The 25,295-nt window shown below is 42.4% G+C and overlaps 1 long non-coding RNA gene across 1 annotated transcript in view; it reads right to left on the reverse strand.

The window, feature by feature from the left end:
• Positions 1–19,006: 19,006 nt before the first annotated feature.
• LOC117282815 overlaps positions 19,007–25,295 on the reverse strand; it is a 221,631-nt gene continuing 215,342 nt past the window's right edge. The window contains exon 3 of the long non-coding RNA XR_004513701.1: positions 19,007–19,054. This is a non-coding gene — a long non-coding RNA (uncharacterized LOC117282815). The remainder of the gene's footprint in view (positions 19,055–25,295) is intronic.

Consider the following 25,295-nt stretch of genomic DNA (forward strand, 5'->3'; position numbering starts at 1 on the left):
TGTAGCTTGGGAAGGATTTATGACTCCTTGGTCTTAATAAAATTAATTTCATTATGAATTTACGGTATGGAATATGGCACAGCCTTACCCCTCGTCGTCACAAATGTCAGACGTAATGCATTAAGTTACTCTGTTCTGGGAATTTCTGTAGTTGTATAAACAGCCGCACGAGTGCAGGACACGCGCTGCAATCACGGGACTCCCGCTGAAACCGTAATCTGCTCTTACATAACAAACTGCTTAAAAAACGCATGTAAATAACGAGGACTTCTGTAAAGTAGAAATCTTCTGAATGAATGGGAAGTAATGGTAAGGGCTCATTAATTCGTCTATTTGTAATGACTTTTTTTGTTGTTGGAAAAATTACTGTCCCTGGGATGTCATTCCATAAGAATTGGTGTTCTACGCTGGAGATAGAGGTAATACGTTCCTCCAAATTGATGATAACAATCTATCAAACTATACGGCGTCGCGTCTTATCAGAAAATAATCTTTACTGTGTTCTTAGAGCCGATCACGGTGGCCGCGCGGTCTAAGGCATGAACTGTTTTCGCTCACTCGAGCACTGGGATCGCGTGTTCGAAACCCACTCGAGGCACGGATGTCTATGTGCGTTTATTCTGCGACTTGTGTTGTTCTGTGTATAGGTCGTGGCCTTGCTACGGGCTGATCCCCCGTCCAAGGAGTCCTACAGACTGTGTATAGGATTAAGGAACTAAAAACGGCCAAGTTTCAGAAGGGCTGTAGGCCATAGATAGATACAGAACGACTATTAAATGAGTCTGATTCGGGGCACAACAGAAGAGGTGTCTCCTCTCCTTATCCGGTATGGAGGCAGAGTCGAATACCTCCACCTTAGCCATGAGAGTCGCAGGAGACGACGAAAAGCAAGAACAGTGTCGGGGGTATAACCGGGCCCTCCAGGTTGGGGAGTCTCGAATCTGAGATAGTAACATGTGGTCATGAGTCTCGCGGGACTCGGAGCCGAGAATGACTGCGTTGGTGAGGCCCACCGCAGGTGTTAGTTGGGAAATAGGGTTACTGGTCGTGATCCTCAAGGGGCTTTTCGCGAAGACGAACTAATTGGCGGTTAACCGCCAGTCGTAAAGTAACTCTGACTCTGGTTGTGAGGTGTCTCCCCCCTTGCCAGATGACGGAAACGCTGTGCCCTCTCGTTTTTAGAATACCGAACAATGGACAAAGTCCAAAAACTCAGTAATTCTGACATATTCTACACCACCGTCAGAACCTTTACAATCCAGCGGGCTACATATAGCATTTCCATTACTGAGGTCTATATTCACAGGCGTTCACTGGGGGAATTCTGAACTTTTGAAGCGTAAGTATAAATTATACAGTTAAGAAGGAATTGTGGAAGTGTCGATTGAAAAGGGAAAGTCGTGGAAGAAGTGAGAGACACTTTATTTTGTGGCGAGGAAGATAATCATTTCGAAGAGCACAGTCTTCTGGTACGTAAGTCCGCGTACTTCGGACAGACCCCGACGTGCCTGAGGAAACATCGCCGGCTGTTTAGCTCCGCTTGCAGCCCGCTTCTGGTGGTTATCATCTGCTTCCTTTTCGACTCTGCACGTGGAACATATATTCCTCCGAAACGTCAGGCTGTGGTCAGACCGCATGGGTTTACAAACCATAAGACGCATACTCTTCATACTTGCCGTCGTGAGAACCTCAAGCCTAGCGCCATTTTGTTAGAATGTTCCTAGGCTTCGCTCACTTGTCCTTCTGTTAATGGTACTTTGGAAATGAAGACGTTATGATGATTAGGAGAAGTGGCTTGGGACAGGGGCCGCGGGATTTTGATTTTCTGAAATTCTGGGACGCGTGTCTCAAAGTCGATCTAAATATATTTAAAACTGCAGTTCCTACCTCATAGAAAACACATGGCGTCTATATTACAGAGACCGGCTTGTTGGTACTGAATCAGCTGCTCATTTATAAATCAGTTCGGAACCAATAACGACACAGCAGAAAGAAGAAATTTTAAATGATAAAGCAGGCGGTACACATTGTTACCGCTGTTTTTTAAAGTACTAATTTTTTTTCTTTGGCACTACAGCCCCAGTTGGCCTAAGCCTACCTCCATGGACTTCTCCGTTCACTTCGGTTTTTCTAGATCTTACACATTCGGTAGGACTCCTTGGGCGGGTGATCAGCTCGTCGCAAGGCCTCTACCTTTATACGAACACAGAAAAACGCACACACACAAACTAAACATCCATTGCCTGAGTGGGATTCGAACCCTTAAAGTACTAATACAGATTAAAAATAAAGCTATCCCTGTAACAGACCGTGGAGGCCCATTGGGTTGTGAGACTTCGAGGCTCACGCATCTTCCAGACAATCGGCTCACAGATTGCTGTGACGTTGTCAGTCTTACGAGACTGTCGGCCGCCCTTTACCCCCATGAAGATACCTGGTACTCATTTCTGTTGGGGCACGTGGTAGCGTAGTGGTTAAGGCATTATGCTACAAGCCGGAAGGTCGCAGTGTTCAAGTCCCGCTGAGGTCATCGGATTTTTTCAATTGACCTAATGCTTCCGGCCGCACTATGGCCATGGGGTCGACTTAGCTTGTAACAGAAATGAGTAAGTAAACTAAGTAAAGGTATCCTTGTATCAGGCCGCGCTTTACTCCCCTGGAAAATTATTTATTTAATTCCTGGTACTCATTTTTGTTAGAGGCTGAGTGAACCCCAGGGCCATAGTGCGGCCGGAAGGATTAGGTCAATTGAAAAGAATCCAATGACCTCATCGGTATTTGAACCCGCGAGCTTCAGCTTGTAGCATAATGCCTTAACCACTACGCTACCACGTGCCCCAACAGAAATGAGTACCAGGAATTAATTAAACACAATTTTCCTGNTAGCTTGTAACAGAAATGAGTAAGTAAACTAAGTAAAGGTATCCTTGTATCAGGCCGCGCTTTACTCCCCTGGAAAATTATTTATTTAATTCCTGGTACTCATTTTTGTTAGAGGCTGAGTGAACCCCAGGGCCATAGTGCGGCCGGAAGGATTAGGTCAATTGAAAAGAATCCAATGACCTCATCGGTATTTGAACCCGCGAGCTTCAGCTTGTAGCATAATGCCTTAACCACTACGCTACCACGTGCCCCAACAGAAATGAGTACCAGGAATTAATTAAACACAATTTTCCTGGGGAGTAAAGGGCGGCCGGCGCGTAAGGCTGACAACCTCACCGTCATCTCTGAGTTGATTATCTAGATAATGTGGGACCCTCAACGTCTCACAGCCCTATGGGCCTTCACAGCCTGTTACAGTGATAGCTTTACTTTTACTTTTACATTGGGGCTCGAACCCGGGACCCTCCGGTCTGTAACAGAGTACCTCAACCAACTAAGATGCCGCATGCCCCCCAATAATACACATGAATGATTTTAATAAATGACAAATTATAGAAATACATAATTATTTGAAGACAGTGAACATTTATTTATATTTTAAAAATACTGATGCAAATTGTTTGCTCAGTTTCTTTTTAAAAATATGATGGATTAAACATAAATAGCTTTTAAAAGGGAACACTTGCTACGCGGCTTCCAAATGACCTGGAACGTAACATGTAACTTTGTTTCTCTAACGCAATAAAAATTCATAATTTCCCTTAAGAAACAGAGGAACAAAGAAGAGATGTAATTCATCACACAGGCTGTGTGCGCCCATGAAGTTATATTACGAGTTCTTATGGATGTTCACTGGGTGGGGAGGGGCGGGGGGGGGACCAATATAGCCTGAGGCCAAGGAATTCAGAAATGAGTTAAATATAACATAAGGGCTGTTTTAAAAATTATCTACGAGCTATTTTCTTTTTTAATACTTTCCTTCTTCCTTTCTGTATCTACTTTTCATCCCAGTCTCTTGGGATAAAGGAAAACGAAAGCTATGGAGTTTATAATGTATTCGTAAAACAGGAGCGAGAAGCGTAATATAAAACAAACAAGACAAAAGAAAGGAATTGTACTGGGTGGGAGGCAGAGCTGGAGCCGAGCCTGTAACTATTCAAAATACGTGCGGAATTCTACACAAACATTCGGAGGCAGCCTACTCAGACTGGTTAATTTGTTAAGAAAAGGAGAAATATGAAGAATGAATATTTAGGGAGAAGCTTGGATGAAATGAATGAAGGAGAAATTTGAGGCCAATATTCGAACATGGAAGCACAGCTCCAGTGCAGCGGAGTGACGTCAGTAAGCAGCAGTGACTAAAATTCTTCTTAATATATGCTGTATCAGGAGAGTCGCAGTAGAGAGGATAGCGATACTGCTTTGTATTTCAAAGGTTCTGGGATCAAATCTCCTGACTAAAGTGTCCGTCCTCAGTTCTTCCACTTAGATACTGGGATAGAATTTTAAATTAGGCCACGACCGCTTCCTTCCATATTCTATCCAATTCATTATTCACTGTTCATTTTGTATTCTGAAGTTGCGTGTTCTGAGCTGTTGGCAGCGTTGTCAAATTAACAGTAATTAAGATGTACAGAGCAGAAGGTAAAGCTGTATATACCTGGGCTACCGAAGGCATTACCAACTTGACGGTGAAGTTTGGATTTATTAATTTAGGGTAAGCAAATTTATAAGTATATTACTGTATTAAGGTTGCGGGTTCCCGATGAGGTCATTGAAGTTTACAATTGACCTTCCAGACGCACTATGGTCCTGGGGTCGACTCAGCCCCTAGTAGAAATAAGTACCAGGAATCTTTTAGTGGGGTAAAAGGCGGCGGGCTCGTAAGGGTGACATTACCGCCATCTGTGAGCCGATTGCCTAGAAAATATGGGAGCCTCAACGTCTCACAAGCCTATGGGCCTCCAAGGCTTGTTACACGGATAGCTTTACCTTCTTACTGCCTTATGGTATGTGACGCCGTGCAGTTTTATACTTAGATATCGGTATTTTGGAAGGGCTCAATGCCCCCAAGAGGGGTGCACCCAACTTCAGGGTATGAGAGACGGAAGGAGGACATTCTTCAGAATCTTTCGGACATATGTGCCAATCTACACGGCTTCTCATCCTACAACAAAGTAATTTTCTTAGCCACCGACTTGTGAGGTCCACAGTTCAAACCTCAACAACATTTCTTCAGCTAACAGAGTTGTTCAAAATTATTTCTTGAAGGCTAATAATATGCGGTAAATTTTCTATCTTATGTACGAGAGGTTTCTGGTTCGAATCTCGCCGAAACACCGACAATTCTGAAGTTCTTCATGATTTTCCCCAGTCCCTCTATATGAGTGCCTGAATAGTGTTTCAAATCAGAAAACTATCGCTTTCTTCCATATCCTTTTCAAGTCATTATTCAGTAATCATTCTACAGTTCAACGCCATATTGCATGACCTACTAACGACTCGTTAAATAAGCCATAAATTAATAATTAATTTGCATTGTAATAGCGTAGGAATAATATAAAGCATTCTAATATAAGGGAGATGTTACATTCAAAGCTACAATGCTAGGACATTCATAAATGTGGAATTTTAATATTAAAAAATAACTTTTATAGATTCCTCTCTGCACGCCAATAAATGTTCAAATATTTTCCCTACAGAAATTCGAACACGCTCGAAACGTTTCCGCTCCCTCTCCAAATAAAGAAGGAAACGTCTTAACGACTCCGCCCTCCTTCATTACTCTTATAATCCCTGTCTTCTCTCTCCATCTTAATCTCGCGAACGCCTTTAACCCTCTTTCGCCTTGACAATTTTTTCTTTCTTTCCCTTTTCGATTTCTCTTCTTCGGACATCCTCACTACTCCCCCTTCCTCTTTAGCGTCTCGTGAGGATTTAAAATGCTGAATCCATATTTCCGGCGTCTGCACGTCACAAGGGCCCTGCGCGGCCGTGCTCCACGTCTCACTATCAGGCAGCCGTACTGCAAATCGAAAGTGAGAGAACTGAAAACCCTGTGAAGTTTTCATTCCTTGTCAATGTGAATCGCTTTAGAGGCGATAAGGGTTTTATTCCTTCAATAAAAAATGATTCTATTATCTACCCAGAAATTCCGCTTTATGACGTCACTTCAATTCGGGCCATTTCCATCTGCTATCGTAGTGAAATTAATATCACTGATGTGAAGTGTGAATTCTGAGTGCTTGTAAGTGTAGCGTTGGACGTTATTTAACCCATTAAAGGGCCTCGTGAACAGAAACTCTTAATTTTAGCTCAGTGTATTCATTCGTTTCGCGTAATTCTCAAAAAAAAAAAAGGAAAGAAAAAGCGATTATCTCCTCAAATGTGCTGATTGGGCTCGTATTTCAGGCGACGCTCGGTTTGAATCTCGGCTAGGACACCGCATATTCTCATGAGCTCTTTTATTATTATTTTCCTCAGTCTCTCCAGGAAAATGTCTGGATTTAGCCTGGAATATTCTACCAGTTCTTCATTCCACAACTCACGTCATCCTATCAATCGTCGCTATATAGACTAGATACTAGCAGCGTTATTAAATAACTCACAGACATATTTCTTTGCACAACATTAACCGAATAATCTCTCTCATGGAGACGCAGTAGATATGTAGACCCATTGCCAAGTAATATCTGTGTAGACAGCCGTTGCTAGAGAACAGCTTTGCGGACACGTTTCCCATTCAACGAGAAAACACTCAATATTGAGAGAGAAATATTTTATGAGGTCCGTGCCGGTTATAGACAATGAAGAGTAGTAATTCAAGCACACCGGTCCGCGATATGCACACGGCATTCGCAACATTCCTTATGTATGTATGTATACGACGTATATGCATACAAAATTGTGCAGGCAACAAGCAGAAGTCATACGGAATCATGAGAAAGAACACGTTCGCGGTTTAAAGTAAGATTAAGCCAGACGTAGAAAATATAAGAGGCTTCAAGTTGGCGGTAGTCAAACTTATAACCGTTCAAGTGATTAAGCTGCCGTTGTAGCATAAGATACTTAAGATAGGCATGATCTGCTTTGCGAAAACCTGATACTGACAGAGGACTTGTGTGTAGTGCAAAAGGAAGAATTTTCAGTAACACGCTGTAAGTGCGAAATGTGCGCTTAAAAAAGGTCAAGTCTATTCATAAGAGACAAACCAATCTTCTCGTCAGAGAGATGTTACATAGAGACTGTGAGCTCAAGGATTCAGTTAAAAAAAATCTCTGGTAGTGATCATGAAGGGACATAGCGCTAAGATAAACTGTTTGGCGGTAAACCGCCAGTCGTAAAGTAATTTTGACTTTCACTTTAAGATATTAGTTGGCCCCGCGTGGAGGCGGGTTCGAATACCTCCATCGTAACCCTGCAAGTCGTAGCAGGCGACGAAGAGTGAACCCGGTGCCCAGGGATATAACTGAGCCACCCTGTTCCTAGGGGATACAAATACGGGGACCTGGCATTCCGGGTTGGAGGACTCTCGAATCTGAGAGAGTAAAATACGGTTATGAGTCCCACAGGACTCGGACCCGAGAATGACTGCGCTGGCGGGTCCCAGCAGCAAGTGTAAATGACAGACCCTTCCTCTTGTCAGAGAGGGCGCCCCACATCAACAAACCTCCAACTGCTCAACAATAATAGAAATCTGCTCTTGGGCCCCAGATGGGTGCTGACACCAAGAGAGACTGGCCGACTGGCCGCCGGTTGTAACATGACTTGGAGTAGGCTAAGGGTTGCAGTTGTGAGAAGTGAGAAGCTGGTAGCCGAGGCCGGGGGCACTTCAGGAACACAGAGAAAAGTGGGATGTGTGCCTCTGGAAGACGCTACTAAGCAACGGCTAATAAAGACTGAAGATACTTTATATGTGTCGTAGTTACATTGATCTTAGACCGCGCCATAGCTCAAGCGGTTAGTCGCTGTGGCCCGGGTCTGGTCAAGTGGCATTTGTGGTGGACAAAGTGGCGCTGGGGCAGGTTTTCTACGAGTACTTCGGTTTCCCCTGCCAGTCTTCATTCCACCAATTGCTCCAGTCACCCTCACCTATCATCTAGGGCTGGTACAATAGGCGAGAAATGGCCGCAGTACAAGGGACTTAGTCCCACCCCACTAGCAATAAAAAATATACATTGATCTTTGTGGTGATACTGTCGTAGTTATTTGTAGTTAGGGGTGTAAGTGGTCAAAAATCGAATCACCAATCCAAACCTCGTCTGTAGTCCCTAAACACGTGACAGTATGTTGAACGGGCTTCTGTTTCGAAGTGTTAAAGCGTCCTGGTAGAATACTTCCCTCAGAGTGAGGTCAGGCCGAACTCCTATTAATGCGGCGTGGGATCGAATCTTCACGTTTCCAAACTATTGGCAAGTTCCTTGGCCGAATTTCTGTGTTTACACTGACAAGATTGGCCCAGACATGAAGACTAGACCCATTACAAACGTCGACGCCCGAAGAGAGAGAAGCGTAGGGAAAACAACAAACGCTGTCTATGTTTGACGTATTTATAAGGGTTGACATTTTGATGTGACGTCGATAGCCTGGCTGCAAATTAATTACCTCTCCCTTCATGAAAACTTGTGTGTCAGTAATAATAATGAAGTTTGTGTATTTTCAAAAACCATCAATTATAATCAGCAAAGCTGGGGGATGCTTTGACCTCTTACCTGATATACTCATGCCTTGCACTGTTCATTTTATTTGTAATAACCTTCCAATGACACTTAAGCACATTTACACAAGTACTTAAATATTTCTATTATTCATTTCTCAATATACAGCCAGGCAGGTTCTCACAGCGGTTACTATGGAGAGTAGCGGTCTTTGGAGTTCTATCGCCTTATAATTTCGGAGAGAGTCTGACGTTTCGGAGGAATATATCGCCTCCTTTTCAGGGTCGGAGTCTAAGCGATGCAAAATTCAGCAAGAAATAAGCGGCAAGTTGAGCGAGCTCAGCAGTGGAGGCTGTGTTCCTCCGAAACGTCGGGTTTTCTCCGAACTACAGGGTGCTACAACCCAGAAAACCGTATTCTGCATAGTCAATGGTGTGAGAACTTAAAATCCGAGAAGTACTTCTAATTTATAAAAGAGAGCATAATAGAGAAAAACCCGTAGACGTGACAGCGGAATTCAATGACATGTTGAAGAAGTATTGCAGTATAAGGTGAACTAAAACTTTCTCTATATCGTTGTATGTAGACCCGTTGATAGGTAACGGCTCCGCCAATAGGCACGAAAGCAACAATTCCATAACAACAAGAGGAAAAATAATAATGGGAAATTATTTTTTATTTGCTGTCCATGCCAATATGTGTTAGTGGTCAGTTCAGTGGAGTTAGTCAGCGGAGTGGAGGCAGTTGGTGTGTTAGTGAGTCAGTGAGAGAGGTTTGCTGCTGTTCAATCTTCAGTTGTTACTGTGAGAAGCTAGTAGCTGAGGCACGGTGTTAGTTCAGGAACCCAGATTAAGGGGAATGTCCGCCGTTGAAGCCGCTACCAAACAACGGCTAGTGGAGAGACTAACAAACTGAGAATACTAGNGCTGAGGCACGGTGTTAGTTCAGGAACCCAGAGTAATGGGAACGTCCGCCGTTGGAAGCCGATACCAAACAACGGCTAGTGGAGAGACTAACAAACTGAGAATACTAGTCTGTGTATGACACTGATCTGTAAAGTGTGGTCACGAGTTATGTGTTGAAGTGTCCAATAAATGTGATTACCAATCCAAAGTCACTCAATTACGTGGCAATATTATCGTCACATCCGCTATCCTACAGTCACTAGTAACTCGTATGTGTAGTGAACAATATGCCTTGTGCCCAGAGTCTGTCCTTGTCATCTTACTCGGCTCCCAAACTACGTTGCAAGAAATAGTAGAATCTACAAGCAGTCAATGCTGCCAGTTTAAATTGCATGTCTTTGTCGCCTGCGTCATGAATACGACAGCTGAAGAGGACACTAACAAGAAGTGGCAGATGTTGGCAGAACCTGCATTGGAAGGTGGTGTGGCTGCCCTGAGTCTTATTTAAACACAAATTTTAACTTGGTAAAGCATAAATATACTAAGTGCTAACTCTTGTTATATATAAACGAACACAAACACAGTGTATATGGGACGCTTTCTAGGGAAATTGTGCAGATGTCGATACTGTCACGTGTTTGAGTATGACTAGAGACGGAGTTTGGAATGATGATCGGAATTATTGAACACTTACAATCGTAACTGCAAATAACTACGTCAGTTTCACTGAGTTACACGCTTCAGTGATCACTCTAACAACAGCATATATTGTTTCCTTAGTTTTCTGTCTTCAACGGTCGTTGCCTAGTGAAGGATCCCAACAATGTCCACCTCTTCCGCGCTTACATTCTTACCGGATGGCGACAGTATCACAACTAACTCATTAATCCAACTGTCGAATCTCAACTAACTTCCCTGCTTGTAATATCTCGACACGTACCGCAAAGAAAACACCTTTCCTCTGATGTTGTTTCCAATTGTTGCCGTGAAAAATATGTTTGTTTTACTCAGTATATACTCAGTTATATATTTGCTTATATCGTGGTCGTTGCCTAGCAACGGTTCCTCATGCCACATTATTATTATGGAGCTGGTTCTCAAGTTCATAATTTTGTAATTTTATGAACATCTATGGCGACGTAATTCTTGAACAATAAAGTTTATATTTATGAAAATATGAATTATTTAATTCTGGGGTAATATTTCTTCTATATGCTACGCGTATTTAAAAAATGCAGCTCCTACCTCATAGAGAACACATTGCGTCGCCACTAAAATCAGAAAAGTAATGAGACTAAGAGAAATAATCACTCTTTTCTTTTCATTGGCCCTACAGCCCTCAGTTGGGCCTAGGCCTTACTCCATGAAACTCTCCGTTTCACTTCGATTTACTAGATATTAGACATACGGTAGGACTCCTTGGGCGGGTGATCAGCTCGTCGCAAGGCCTCTACCTGTACACAAACATCTATGCCCTGAGTGGGATTCGAACCCACGATCCCGGCTTCCGAGCGAGCGAAGACAGTGCATGCCTTAGACCGCTCGGCTACCGTGACCGGCCACAATCACTCTTTATTGTGACGAAATTATGACACGCATAAGTTCTCGGCAAATACGGAATTTTTAATGTTAAATAAATGGTAAGTATAATTACCACTGTGTTCGCCTGATTACTTGTGAAAATCTTAATAGTTAGAAATGTCCGTTTCCGTGATTAAAATTCGAGCTTCCAGAAATATGGAGATGTCGTTATTACATTAATTTAAATTGTTTAAAGACGCTGTATCAACTGCAGAATGTACGCTGCAGGAAATTGAGTCTCATTTTTCGACCGACGGCCAGTCGGCCAGCTGTCCTAAGACGAGGACAGAAATCTCGCGTGGAGCAAAAGGAGCTTCTGAACGCAGTGTCTGCTCTCTTATATCCTACACTCGGACAGGATAGAAGACACCTTGTCGCACCCTGTAGTTTCACTGTTTCTACTACAACTATTGTAACAAACCGGGACCCCCACTCTAAGGGTTTCATTTCCGGGGCAACGCGTCTCTGTGTCTAGGCAAATCCTTAGATATTTGTCTTTCTATGTATTAATTGCCGCTAAAGTATGAGTTCCAATTGCAGCCGTTGCGTAGCGATGGACATCATATAGTCCAGCTTTTAGGCTGCACGCCACAGTACTGTAACTGGAAATGTGCAATTGAAAAAAAGAGGCACTGGTCGTGATCCTCAAGGGAATGGCGCCAGGACGAACTGATTGACGGTAAACCTCCAGTCATAAAGCAACACTGACTCTCTCTCTCTCTCTCTCGTCAGACAAAGCATCTGTCACATATAAACATTTTAGCTTCTAATTTCAGAGCAGTATATATTATATTAACTTTTCAACGTTTGTTAAATGATTGAGTGTTCATTATGTTGGTAAGGTACGCATCAACATTTCCCTGAAAGTCAGATTACTCTGAAATACTGTCCTATAGATTAAGATGAATGTACAACCTGTACCGCCGTGGACAATACCTTGCGCACATAAACATATCGTTCCAGCAGTCAGTTCATAATTACTTGTCTCTAGTGCAGACCGGAAGACGACGTAATTACACAAAGCAGACTTTCTAATATCAGGGTCCTTATCTGTATTGGTCTGAAGGAAGAAGAGTTCCTAATTACAAGGTCGACGGCTCTAGGAGAATTTGGACAGAGATTAATGTCATAGTACACGGGTAGCAGTTGTTTCAGAACAAGAATTCACTTAAAAATTATTACGGGAGTACTGACGAATATACAGAGACAGAAATGGTGTGTGTTCTGCATCCTTATGAAGCTACAGTAATATTATTTGACTGACAAACCAGCCAACAAAGTAAGAAACGACACGGTTATTTTGTACGTTTGTTCGTTTAGCTATGCCATAGCTCAGGTGGTCAGTCTCCGGCTTCCTACCGCGGTGGCCCGGGTTCGAGACCAGGCCAGTTCATGTGGAATTTGTAGTGGAATTTTTAGTGGAAAATGTGACACTCGGGCAGGTGCAGTGCTTCGGTATCCCCTGCCAATTCTCATTCCGTCAAATGCTCCACACTTATCCATCATCCAGTGCTGGTACAATAGGCTAATTTATGGCCGACCTAACCAAGTGGACTAACTACATAAAACGAAAATTAACTGAATTTGGTTTAACGATAATGTGGTAAACTTGCATTCGGATGGTGCCATATTAGAATCTCTTGGTTTTCCTCAGAATATCTATGTAACTATAGGGATGACACATGGATCACACGATTACAATTCCTGCTTAATTGACTTATCAACATTCCTCCAGATGTATATAATCTCGACGTTGGATAAGTGTAGTTAGCCCTCTAAAGCCCAGTGGTCACAATATGTACCGCTAAAACTCTGCATTCTGCCCAAAGAATGTATCTGTGTGTTCGCATGGTTCTCACATTAAACAGCGACTGTTCCCCTAAACAGAATTAATCGGTTGGTCTCTGTAGCGGAGACGTTATGTGTTTCCTGAGAGGTACGGACTGAATGTTTATATATTACACGTATTTAGATAAAGAAATCAGTTTTCATCCGGAAGCTTCTGCGAGCTGCCAACTCGATCAAGGTTTTTCGTCGTTTTTCCTGGGTCCTAGAGCAAATGCTAAATTGGTACCCAAATTCCACACTGCACATGCAGCCCTTCCAACGTCATACAAAAATTAATTCCGAAAATATGATTTACCTCTAACAGAAGGACGAGCGGGCACTGACTAAGAACTTTCCAAACCGGAAATATAGTTCTTTTGTCGCCCTCAAATATAGTCTCTTCTCTTCTCTCCTCTCCTTTTCAGGTCTTTAAAGTCAGATAATCAAAGAGAGAACAGCAAATGTATGTTGCTTTCGGTTTCGTTTGCTTCAGTCTGAAAGTCAACATGAACACCCATCGCAACGCTTCTACTGAGCTTTTTCTTTATGTTTACCTTCCAATTCATTTCGGCGTTCACATTAGGCTCTCTCTGTATACTGTATAAATGTAACCGCATTACGTGCTCACTTTTGGTACGAGGGTCGAAGAAGTCTGGCAGTAGCTCGGTTTCGAAATGTGATCGCCATTAAGCTTAAAACAGGTTGGTGGTATCCAGGCTCCTGCTGCGGTGGAAACGTAATGGCATCCCCCCCCCCACACACACACACACACGGTACTTCAGGTCCAATGAGGAGAGACGGTTTTTGGTTTCTGTTGAAATCATGGCTCGGTCTCGAGTTGCATTACGCAAAAGGAAATCCTGCTCCAAATGCGTTCATTGGAGACCAACGCAATCGCTTATAGTAGCTCCTTCATTGTCTTGGGCCCTCTGTCGACAGTGCGAAGCTTATCTGAACAATATATAAGCCTTCAGTTCCTACCTCACAGGAAACATATGGCCTCTCCACCACAAATACCAGCCAGTTAATGCTGTTTAGGGAAAGAGTCGCTATTTGTTGTGAGAACCGTAAGGAACACACAGAGACACTGGGTGGCTAAAAGGTATGGATTTCAACGGTTAAAGTAGATGGTGCATATAGTTACCACTGTGCTTTAAGGCATTAAGGTTAATATTGTGGCGTTGACCTATTTACTTTTTTGAATAGTTATACCTTCTGCCCATTTTCATCATTATATCTGTATAATACTCGTATATTGTAATATGTGAACCAGCTGCTGTGCAACGACCGCGAGATAAGCAGATATAAAGTAGCCGTTGGCTCGTCAAATATGTTCCCTCGGAAGCAACTGAATAGCAACAAAGGAATGGTGTTTCCTGTGCGATCCGCTAAGCAAAGATTGAACAGCAAGAGGAACGGTGTTTTCTGTGTGATCCGTGCTGAAATGTTATAACAAATCCAGTGCAGTGAAGTGCAATGCAGGGAATTGAAGAGTTGGTTGGTGAGTTAGTGAATTAGTCAGAGCTGCAGTTCGGGTACTGTGAGCTGTTGATGTTATAAGTTTGTAGCTGAGGCACGGGAACAGTTCAGTAACCCAGAGTAAGATGCACGTCCGCCGTTGATACCGTTACCAAGCAGCGACTGGTGAAGACACAGCAGAATGAAAAGACATAGTACGCGCTGTAGCAAACTGCAGAGTGCGTGAATTACCGATAGCGCTATAGTTACTTGTAAATCCAATTACCAATCCAAACCCCGTCTATAGTCACTTCATCACGTGACAATATAAAAGGTAAATTTGTCCGTGTACTTATTCACTTATGGGTAACGGGGGTATAGATTCACCATTCTTGACCTGGGCTCTATATGGAGGTGAGTGATCAAGTTCACGACCCGGCCGTTTTACCCACGGTACCGATTGGATAGGAGGTTGGGTGGGCACCGTAGCTGATGTGGACGCTGTGGAGTAGAGAAATATCTCTTGCCCCTGAATGTATCGAACCCCGGCCGTCCAGCCAGTAGCCCGTCGCTATATTAGCTGAGCTATCCTTTGCGGAAATACGTCCGTGGGCGTGTGGTGTTGATTAAAATGGTGACTTCTTAGGGTGATGATTACACCGGTTTAAAGAAACTTGGGATAACAGATCATTCGTTGCACTCTCTGTATTAGCGAATTTTGTCTTGCATTTTTACTAAGGAACCTACCGAATGATGACGTGACAATAACAATGAATGCAATATCCGAGTAACGTTCCACGTTTATATAATGAAGCTTGTAGAGCCGTTGCTATGCAACGACCGCGAGATAGGCGGATATACCTGGGCCGTTTCTGGCCAACGGCTTAGTACACAAGTTCCCGCGAAATGAACAACAGACCAACCCCCGTCTCTAGGCAGCAGATTCTTAATAATGCAAGAGTTGGATTACAACAGTGGAAGAGGTGTGTTTTCTACGTGGTCCGTGCCGCGATGTTATAAATAAAACACAAGGTTAGAGCTTAGTTAGTTATGTACTGGAAGCTGTGAAGAAAGATGTTGAGTACGGGGGCACAGGAGTAGCCATTGTTGAAGCCATTGCAAGGAAACGTCTAATAACAGAGTGAGAACACTAGACTATGTGCTGTAGTGAACTGTAAAGCGTGGAAATAACGATAGTGTTACAGTTATTTGTAGTTACGATCTGTAAGTGGTCAATAAATCCATTACACCAACCCAAACCCCGTCTATGGTCACACATATTATGTGACAATATTTATCTGCTACATTTAGTGTTACTGATAAATGGACACTTATTTTACATACCATATTCTGAAATTGTGACTGAGTTTGTGAGAAAATCGTAGCTGATAAGTAAGAAAAGGGAAGGAAGAGGTCGCAGCCAACTTTAATTCACTCAAAAATGTTGAGGATAAGCACAAAAGGCGCCATTTAGGACTAGCAGTGAGTATGCATACCTCCAGTACACTCATGTGAGACTGTATTGGAAAACCTGATTCTTCAAACTCTGTCATGAGGGACACACAAATATGTTAAACACACGGACAAAATTTCGTTACGAACAACAAAGAAAGGGAAAAACCCACATTACTGTAAACAGACATACAGCAATAATGATTCATACAAATTTTATTAGCCGCTTAAAACAAAATATATTCTCACATGTCTAACCGTTGCTGGGCAACGGGAGGTGGAACGAGTTACCACGAAGACAGACCCTTGATAAACGGTCGGTTGCCAAGTTACGCAACAGTGGAAACGAGGTTACGCAACAGTAAGAAAAGCGGTGTTAGTCCGTGCCGAGCCGAGCCGAGCCGAGCGTTGCGCCGTCCACGTCACAATATGTTTGATCGTCAGAAAACTGTCNAGTCCGTGCCGAGCCGAGCCGAGCCGAAGCGCGCTGGTTGCTACCAGAGTTGCCCAGCAACGCCTTTGTAAACACGGCGTCACGTAACATNTCGGGTAAATTACTGCTGGCCTTCGCCAGCAAAATCGTTCTTGGTTCCGTGTTCCGCCGGACTCTTTATCATATTTTACTGTTTCACGATCCTGGGAGTCGTACGATTGTCTCTCTAGAAAACGATGTTTTACACAGAGTGTATTAGGTGTTTGGTAAGGTTCTCACAACAAACACGCATTATTTTCCTAAATGTTCAATATTTTACGGGAGATACAGTACGCTTCCTGTGGGGCAGAAACTGGATTTTTAATATAATTTAGTTGAAATACAGGCTTCAAAGAATAAAGTTCACTATTTCTGATCTATCGAAAATGTTATATTTCAAAAGCTTCAACATCACACCGTACAAACTGGTCTAGCCACAAGTCTAGATTTGTGTTGCAGTGGACCCCGGTTACGTTATCGGCTGTTGTAGCTGAATGTTGCGTGAGTATCCGTTGCAGCAGGAGAGCGTTTACCGATCCCTCGCCTAGCAAAGGCCGTCTCTTCTCGCTTCACTATTCTGATTTTAGCCTTCATATCTCAATATAAATAAAGTATTATATATAGTATACACGTATAGGAGTAATATAACAGTCATTACTCAATTTCATGTTATCATAGTAACGATACATTGAACATTAATTCGCTGCGTAGACATAAATTATGTAGCAGGTCACGAACGAGCAATCAGTCTTCGGTTTCAGCGAATTATATCTGTTCTGCGAGAACTGACAACAATTCGATGCGGTTATGTGGTGTATGATTTAATATTTTGACGTGTTATTCGTTGTAGATGATTGTGAACGTCGGTCTCGACGTATCATTCGATAACATGTAAGACTGGAAACGAATACGAGGAAACAAGGAAGTTAAAACACGATAGTTTATATAACAAATGGCGATACTTTCCGGCGTATTCGTATCGGCCATCGCGATGGTATATGAGTAAAATGATGATGCTCTTTCATTGAAGCTCTACGGGTCGTGTCAGGGCATAATTCTCATTACATTAGTAAACACATGGGCGGACATTTAAAACCTTAACTTCTGAAGTTTACGTGTACAAGACTTACTATAAAATATGATGGATCACTTCCTGCTGTGCACTGAACCTAATGTCATATTTTATTTTATTAAATTTAGCGCGAATTTTTGTTTTCATTCCTCTGAAAAGCTTATTTGCAGCAAACATCCTCACGCCCTAACATGTTATTATGAAAGTAGGTTACACACAACAGGTAACCTAGAATACATCTTTAGGTCACAGGTTCGTGTGGGAGATTATTCGAGCAGAGATCTTGGGAGATTGAAATTCTGTGATGTGCCCTAAAGAACAGGTTCGGAATTAATCTACACGTACCGGTAGCGTCAGGGTACTGGAGCGCGTGTCTCCCCACTCTTATGGTGACACAAGCTAATCAAATGTACATAGATTCAACCTGTTTGTATCACCATGCTCATGAGCTAACCAGATAATCTAGGATCAGTCCCTGCAGCTTTTCAGTTACTCATAACGAAGCCATGTTTGCACTGGTGGCATTATTCTGCAACGGCGTTCACAAAGAGAATAATCCAAAACACGTACACAAACACCGACGTCTTCGTTAACACTAAACAAGAATTTCGTGTATTCATTGTACCCGTAGCTTCTGTCACTCAATTCCCGTCAGCGACAGAATAGTTCCACTGATAAATATAAATATATTCTGGATAAATAATAGTGAAAATATTTAGTTTTTAGTTCACTCTGTACCTAATCAGTTAAACACTATGCCATGAAGACATGTGGGAGAACGGAGGTATAGCTCCAACATTCTTGACCTCTTCACTAGATGAGAGAGATCAGCTTTGCGCCCCTGCTTCTTTACCCCTGGGGAAAGAGCCTCCGATACATATTGATATGGGCCTGTGAAGAAAACGTTGCATTGCCGGGAACCGAACCTGGATCGTCCAGTCCTTGGCCCCTCTCCGTAATGACTGAGCTATCCTGGCTCACTCACTCGTGGAGCTGAGCCCTTCTTGAGGAGCCGCCAATTGTGCAGCCACTCAAGAACTTCCCAGCATTTTATGGAACCCGAAGGTTCATTACCGTGTTCACAAAAGTCCTCCAATGATCCCTATGCTGAGCAACATCAATCCAATCCATAACATACCAGCCTAACTCTCTAAGATCCATTTTAATATTGTCTACCTACCCATGTCTCGGTCTTCCTAGTGGTCTCTCTCCTTCGTTTTACTACCAAAATTCTATATGCATTCCTCCTCTCCACCATTCGTGCTAAATGCTCTACCCACTTCATCTTCCTTGACTTGAACATTTCAGTTATACTTGGAGAAGAGTACAAATTATGAAGCCCCTCATTATGCATATATATATATTTACGGGCATTGAATAGGATATAAGGAAAAAAAGATGACATGTCATCAAAATCCGGACCCTGGTTATAACTCTTAGAATTGGAATCTGGTGTTTGACGCAACTACTCCGGGTCTATTTATTGGGTCTCTGTGATATGTACACACCGCGAACATTATATTAATATCTGTTTTTTGTGTACATATTGGCAAATATTAATTTTAATCCTCAGTTCCTTTAATATTCAATTTTATATTGTTCAATATAGTTCCGACTTGAAACGTTTATCACACATGTTACCTCTTGCAGAGTTAAGCAGCTTTACAGTTTTGTGGCTTTTCTATTTTATTGGATACTCACCTGTTGATGGCCATGCAGTGACACAAACTTGTAGTGCTCAATATATCTGAAAAAAATAAATAAATGTTTTAGGACAGTCTGCGGTGACGATTTATAGAAATAAACAAGAAGGATGGAACATAGACACTGCGACGGTCCGAGTTCCGTGCCCGGTCAGATCATGTGGGATTAGGGGTTGGACACAGTGGTACTGGCGTGGGGTTTCTCTGAATAGCTTGGAATCCTTGCCAATTCTCATTACACAACGGGTTCCTCATTCATTGATCATCCTGTATTTGACGCTGCATAGTCCCCCCATTGACAGCGTCGTTAAATAAACAACTAAAAACTATTATAAGACGTTCTGGGAAGAACTAATCTCCTACTCTCCTGTGATACGACACGGACCGCTTAGAAACGACGTGTCCAAAAGTTCTCTGTTGTTGCATGCGTATTTGTCGCCGCGATAACGTGTTTACCTAGCCGTTCCTTAGCAACGATAGGGGAATACACATACAGACGTACAGACTGTTGAGAGGGATTTATTATGTACGCCGTTGAGATGGGTTCAGGTGCCATGATATACATACCAATTTTCATAAATATTGGTCGAGGCATGCAAAAGTTAGTAGAGGGGGTTACGCACAGACAGCATGGTGATCTCATAAGCCTATTTTTTCTTTTGAATAAAGAAAGTAAGCCAAAATTAATAAATACAGGTCTACTTCTAAATGTATCTTGTTCGTGATATTTGCAGAGAATGGTGAAGCAGTACTGAAGTTTTATCCACACGTTTCCGAGTCGGCTACATTTATACCTTGAAGATGGAGTCAGAATTTTCCTCCGAAACGTTAGTACATGTCTACTAAACAATGTTATCATGTCACAGATGACTGTGATCTTGTAGAACTTCTCTAGCGAGTGGATAAAACTCTCAGATATGAGCTATGTCATTGAGTGGAAATCTGCCTAGACATCCGTGGCCTCTTCTCTGTTCGATCTGGCCTTGTGTGGGGGATCCCCTAAGCCCGTATTCTCACAGCAAACTCTACTCAGTTTTGCCAACATATGTAATTAATTAAATAGAGCAAAATGAATGTTTGCACACAGCAAATCCTCCAGTTCGATATAGACTAAGTACAGGAAACAAGGAAAAGGAATAGCTGCCATACCACACCTGTGCTGGTTCTGTCTCTCTGTCCCATAATTCCACTCTATTTATCATAACGCTGTGATATGTGGCTTGCTGAAACCCACCGCACAGAACCACAACAAATAAACACGGACTATGCAAACAGTAAACCATAAATGTCAGAGTTGTTTTCGAATAAAATAGTCGGTATTTTGTTTCTATCAAAGAGTTGTTCGAATATGAATAAATTTACATTACAGGGTGCATATAAATATACATACCTTTCACATAAATAAATTCAACGTACGTTGCAGGATACATATCAATAAATGTATAGCATTTTACACGGTGCGCATAAATAAGTGCGCCGTAAGTTGCTGGGTAAGAGCTGAACTATCCCTGTAACAGGCCATAGAGGCCCATAGGGTTGTGAGAAGTCAAGGTTGCCACATTTCTATACAGTTGGCTCACAGATGGCGGTGAGGTTGTCAGCCTTACGCTCCGGCCGTTAGTTACCCCCAGGAAAATTCCTGGTACTCATTTCTGTTAGAGGTTGTATCGAACCGAGGGCCATAGTGCGGCTGGAAGGATTAGGTCAATTGAAAAAAAAAATACAGTCACCTCATCGGGAATCGATCCGCGACATGTTACAAAGTGCACATAAGTAAGTGTGCTGTAGGTTACAGAGTTCACATAAATATATGTATCTACGTTACAAAGTGCACATAAAATAATGAACTCCCTATTGCAGGGCGCACATAAGAAAACATAGTATATTATAGGATAAAATAGTAAAGTGAAGCTATCCCTGTAACAGGCGGTGAAGGCCCATAGGGTTGTGAGACGTTGAGGGTCCCACATTATCTAGACAATCGGCTCACAGATGGCGGCCATGCTTTAGTTCCCAGGAAAATTATTTAATTAATTCCTGGTACTCATTTCTGTTAGAGGCTGAGTGAACCCCAGGGCCATATTGCGGCTGGAAGGATTAGGTCAACTGAAAAAATCCAATGACCTCATCGGGACCTGCAACCTCCACCTTCCGGCTTGTAGCATAGTGCACATGAATAAACATAGTCTTCTTTGGAGGGAGTACATATATAAAATTATAGTCTTTTACAGGGTTAATATAAATAAATGTACCATATATCATAGGGTGCACACAAACAAATTACACATCAGTGAATATACTGCATATTAAAACGGTCACATTAATATTGTCACGTATTGGGCGTATATCGCGACAAATAACTTCACGCCGTATTTGATATAGCGAATTTTATTTCACATTCGCTCATACAATCACCCAAATTACAGATTTACGATTACTGCTATCTGCAGTATCACAATTAGTACACTCCAAATGCCACAATACAACTGACTAGTTGCTGGCTAACTCGGAACTAACTCGGAGGTAGCTCGAGGACTCACTCGGCGGTAGCTCCAGGACTCGCTGACTGACTGTGAATAGCCTTCGCTGCTCCTTATGTAGCCTTGATCGGACAATTGTCGTCTGGTGCCGTGTTGCTAGCCACGCTGTCCGGAGTTGTTGACTGCTGCCTAGCAACCGCGATATCCCTCGGTGACGTCACCGCTGTTGATTCGCTTTGCATAGCTTCAAGGTCGCGGGGACTCGGCTAACGTCGGCTCCGCTCGGCTCACTTCGGCTCCGCTCGTGACGTCACCGCGCGTTGCGCGTTGCATAGCTACCAGGATGCGGGGTGATTACTCGCCTATTACGCGAGCGCTACGTTACCGCTACGTGCAGCTGGGGAGGTAGGGGTCAACATGTCACAATATTATTTGCATAAATTTTGATGCCTTTTTAATTACTTTTATCGATACAGACGATTATTATTCTTAAAATTGTTTTATCACGTGAACTAAGATTTTGTCCTGCAAAATGGACAGTTAGAGCCGTACAGTAAATGTACTTTGACATGTCACATATTCTGCATTATTATATGGAAACATATCGTAAGAGCAACACAATTACTGTTACTGATAAAGTGGTCATGACAGCAAGAACTGAAGTCTACTACAGTAAATCTAACTGCACGCAGTTGTGCACCGTGCTTACATAAACATGAGCGGCCTCCATAGTCCAGAGGTAACGTTCCCACTTTGAGTCATTAGCGCTGATAAACGCGCGCCGTTACAGTTACAGTAGCAATCTGTGAGGAATTTTGGGCCCGGTCACCGGTGTTGCGAAATTACCTTCTTGATTGAACACCCTGTACAAAACTATAATTTTGTCTCTAGTTCTATAAGGGCGTGAAACTTGGTTTCTGACATTACAGAAATCACAGAATGGATATACATCCTAAAGGGTTCTGACTTTGCTGTATAATACACAAAATTACAGGATTTTCTGACTTCTTCCACTGTTCGGTATTCTGAAATACCGGGAAATGGACAAAGTCCGAAAACCTAGTAATACCACGTACAGGGTCAAGATATTTGAGAACAGGGTGCTGAGGTGAATATTTGGACCAAAGAGAGATGGAGTGACAGGATGCTGTAGAAAACTGCATAATGAGGAGCTTCATAAATTTTACGTTTTTCCAAGTATAATTAGAGTGATCAAGTCAAGGAGGATCAAATGCATACGGCAGGTAGCACGCGTGGGGAGAAGAGGAATGCATACAAGATATTAGTGGGAAAGCCAGAAGGAAAGAGACTGCTGGAAAGACCAAAACGTAGGTGTGTGACTAATATTAAAATGTGTCTTAGATATGATGGAGTGGTGTGGGCTGGATTTATCTGGCTCGGGATAGGGACCAGTGGAAGGCTCTTGTGAACACAGTAAGGAAACTTTAGTTTTCAAACAAATGTAAGGAATTTCTTGAGTTTGTGACTGACTGGCGGCTTCTCAAGAAGGGCTCAGCTCCATGGAGATCAGTTCAGTTCAATAGTGATTCAAGTGAAAATTTTTCCGCAAACAATTATTGACACGGGACTAACACGATCCCTTTCAGTTTTTAAATTTGAAATGATTAAACAATTGCGGTTTTACTTGTTGAAAGAAGCAGGTAAACTCCAAGTATTGCTAAGTATGTGATATACCGGCCAGTATCCACTACCCCTTCTACAAAGAATTAACTTCTAAAAAAGTGGTATAAATGGCAGGCTGTACAGGTTTGAATGAAACTCAATAAAGCATGTACAGATGTGTACATATAGGAACACGCATTCAGCTCGGCGCAACACACAGAAGTATGTCCCAATCTAAAATATTAAAAACGGGTATTATATTTATAATTCAATAGCATTTCTTTTGTTGAGTTTGACGTTGAATATGACCCCCTCCCCTGTTTCTGGCTTAGTTTTTGACCCCTTCTTATCGAACCGTCAATGGCTGATCGGATGTTCTTTTGTGGCACGAGAGGCCACACATTTGCAGTTCTTTGTTGCAGCAGCTCTGGGGACTGGATTGGTTCTCTGTGCACCGAGATTTAGGCTCGATCTAAACATAGTAATCCAACGGATTTCTGTGTACTGGTTTATATCTGCTGCGGATCGAAGTGTCTCAGGAGGCGGACAATGACAGAAATATCAGCCAAAAATAACGACCGTTATATACACGTATTTACCTCAGTATTTTAGTTGAAATAGCATACGACCGAATAATGCATACGAGGCTTTGATCGGAAAGCCAGAAAGAAAGAGACGGCTAGGAAAATCCAGACGTAGATGGGAGGATATCACCTAGAGAAATCGGATGAGATGGTAGAAATGTAAACAAGGTAAAGCTATCTCTGTAACAGGCCGTGAGACGTCGAGGCTTCCACATTTTATAGACAATCGTCTCACAGATGACGGTGAGGTTGTCAGCCTTATGCCCCGGCAGGCCTTTACCCACAGGAAGATTCCTGGTACTCATTTCCGTTAAAGGCTGTGTTGACCACAGTGCCCATGCTGAAGACCATATGTGGCAACTTTCTAATGATAGATTTAAAATCTAGGCATCTGTTTGATGACATAGAAACTTAGACATATTTTAGACTTAGGATACACGATTTTCATTCCAGTTCTTGAAAACTCTCCTTTTAGAATTTTCTGAAAGAAAATTATTTTTCCCATCATCAGTATAAAGATTAACAAGTTAACACTGTTTAGGGGAACAGTCTCTCTTTATTGCGAGAACCACACGAACACACGAAGGCTATTCGGAAAGTAACCTCCGTCCATTTTACTTAAATAATAGAGAAGCGCGGGACAGCTCGCTCATGCGAGGTAGCGCCACGTGACTCACTGCCTTGTAACCCATCACACAACTGGTCATTTAGTATTTGTTCTTGTCTCCAAAGATTGAGCCATGACGTGTCCTGCGATTCGTAATCCCATCGGGTGCGAAATTTTTGCTGTCATCTGCTTTCTTCACGCTGAAAACATGAGTGCTGCGGAAATCCACAGTGAATTACGCGCGGCGGTTTACGGCCAAAATGCAATGAGTGAAGGAACTGTAACACAACCGTGTAGAATGTTAAAGATGGCTGAACGAATATTCACGATGAACAGCAATGTGCTCGGACATTTGTAGCGAGTGATAATATTGCCCAAAGTGTTCAGAAATATGTGAAAAAGACTTCGCTTCACAATTTCAGAACTTTCGTCTTAATTCCCACCAATTTTCATCCGTCATTACTTGTTTCGTTAATAGTTACCTTCCGAATAGCCCTCATATAAATACACTGTGCGGGCAAAACTTTAGGTTTATTGATATGTTGGGTTTTTTGACTTTATCCATCGTCCTGGTTTTTAAGATAACAAATAAAAACACGACGTTTCGGAAACTGGATCTGTTTCCGTCCTCAGGTGAAGGAGAACACCTATTCAGTTGTATCCCTTAGAAAGAGCTAGCCTCAGTCACTGGACAAACCTATGTCACAAAACATGAGGATTATAAAAACCTGAGACCAGGCTAAGTCCATGAGAGCTAATAAGAAAAATATTCATAACAAATTGTAGCAAACACTTACAAGCGTGGAACTAGGATAGATAGATCTGTAGAAATTTATGCCACGAAACTAAGCTCATAACCAGGTCCAAGACCCCACGGCATGGAATAGAAAGAAGAACTAGTAACAAAAACTAATAGTGTCTAACTAGCGTCAACAATGGAGTAAATCACGTCTATCTAATTTAGAACTTAATAGAGATAAACAAAAAAAGC

The sequence above is a fragment of the Cryptotermes secundus genome, unplaced genomic scaffold (genome assembly GCF_002891405.2).
Source record: "Cryptotermes secundus unplaced genomic scaffold, Csec_1.0 scaffold307, whole genome shotgun sequence".
Classification (NCBI taxonomy): domain Eukaryota; kingdom Metazoa; phylum Arthropoda; class Insecta; order Blattodea; family Kalotermitidae; genus Cryptotermes; species Cryptotermes secundus.